Consider the following 2194-nt stretch of genomic DNA (forward strand, 5'->3'; position numbering starts at 1 on the left):
CCAATAGAAAAATTTTTACAAGCGATCAAAAAACGCCCATTTTTTCCAACTTTTCTAAAGAACTGAGTTAACCTTTTTTTAATGCGTTGTGGCTCCTAAAGGAACGATAAAATCCACTACTCCCCCTCCCTAAAGATTGTAGAACATCAATCAGAGAGTTCAAAAAGTACCAACAATTTAAAATTGGACCAATTTTTGAAATTCGTTGGAAAAAATGGGCATTTTTTGATGGCTTGTAAAAATTTTTCTATTGGACCGATTTTGTTTGCTTTTTTTATCGACGCATAATTTTGTTTTCTTTACTTTACTAAAGAAGTGTTATTCATAAAATATGGACCGTTTTCGAAACGAACAACTAAAAAATGCAAAAAATTTTGAGGTTTTTTGGCTGCCAAAAGTTGTGCCGGGAAAAAATTGGTGCGTACTCTGCAAATACATGTTATTTGGGCCCAAATGGACCATTTAAAACAATAAAATCTTTTACACCACATTTTGCAGGTCAAAATTATCTGCATACTGGAGTCTGGACTTCTAAGAGTAAGTCTTCGTAAAAATTATCTATTTCGAGAAATGCGACCAAAAGCAAAAGATGCACATGCCCTTTGCTTTCCATAAAGTTGCGTCCAATAGATAACAAATGACACACAGGCATTTTTTCACTTATTAGCCGAACATAAACATAGGAAACGTCGTGGTATGTTATACAGTGAATTTTTTTACATGCGAACATAGGAGTTTGTATGCAATGTAATTTCCCTATGTTCGATTTTTAAAAAAACACATCAATCTATTGAGTAGCTCAAATGGGTAGTAGATACAATTGACCACCGTCCAATTTAATTACGAAATCGGTTAGGTTTTTGCTTAGAATGTCAAGGAGGACACTTATTGTAATTGTTTTCGTTATTTATTTTCTTATTTTCCTCATTTATGTATTGAATAAATCAAATTAGTAGAATACCAGGTGCACATGACCTAGAAATAATTGAAGGTTGGTTCACAATGAGTTGTGGTGTCAGTGCGTGGCGTGTGACTTGTGAGGTCAAGTTACCGTAAGTTTAAGAAAAAATGTATCCTAAAGTTGCTATGGCCTCATATCGCTTCTTTAAAAACATCTTACCGAGTGCTCTTCATCATACAGACTATGAGTTGCTGTTCATAGTCACAAAAGTTGGGCGTTTTGGGAATGTGAACCGCGCACACCTCATAGATTTGTGTGTTTTTTTTTAAATCGAACATAGGGAAATTACATTGCATGCAAACTCCTATGTTCACATTTAAAAAAAAACTCACTGTATAAAAGAAACGCTTCCGATATAAATACAATTCCCCTTTTTAGTTAAATTCCTAAGCGGGATACGATACTTAACTAATGGCCGACACTGACAATTTTAGTTAAAACAAAGTGTCACTGTTTTGCTCATTTAAAGTCAAGTTAGTGAAGTGGTGGATATAAAAAAATTCTTGCACTTTTAAAAAAATTCGACTATTTATCTTTCCGTTTGAGAATACCTTTTGATGGAGTCCCACAAACTTCACATCAACTTGGCGAATTTTTTTCAAATTTCCAATACGATGTAGCGACAGAAAACGGCAAATTTTTTACTACTATCTACTTCTTTTTTCAATAGGGACTGATATCAACTTTATCAACAGGAATTTGTCTCTCAAAAAATAGGAGGATCAAGTAAATTTTATTTTTACCATTGAATTCAGGGCAAAAAAGTGAAGTCATGTTACAGCACAAAAGATGTTCGGAAAAATTCTCCATGGGTCGTGCATAGATATAATAAGTAATACGCTAAATGTACAATTGTTATTAATTTTTGAAAAGATAAGGATTTATTTAGAATCAGTATAAATGTTATACTTTTAATCATTGTAACAGAATTTTAAATGTTAGCTACCATTTTTATGAAAAACATACAATTTTTGTTGTTGTTCACCCTTGTATATAAGTAAAGAAAGATTTATTTTAGGTGTTCGAAGTGCCGGTTTTTTTAGGATCTACCATACCTAAGTGAATTCATTCATCCACATGTACCTAATAACTATAAAAATCTATAAATCAGTAAAAATGATTAGAACAAATCAAAAGAAATAAAGGGGTATTTAAAAAATGTTATAACAAACAATGCTATTCTATTAATTACTAATTACCTGAAAACCAGGTAATTTACAGAAGGTGTCATTA

Source organism: Photinus pyralis, unplaced genomic scaffold (genome assembly GCF_008802855.1).
Source record: "Photinus pyralis isolate 1611_PpyrPB1 unplaced genomic scaffold, Ppyr1.3 Ppyr1.4_LG9, whole genome shotgun sequence".
Taxonomy (NCBI): domain Eukaryota; kingdom Metazoa; phylum Arthropoda; class Insecta; order Coleoptera; family Lampyridae; genus Photinus; species Photinus pyralis.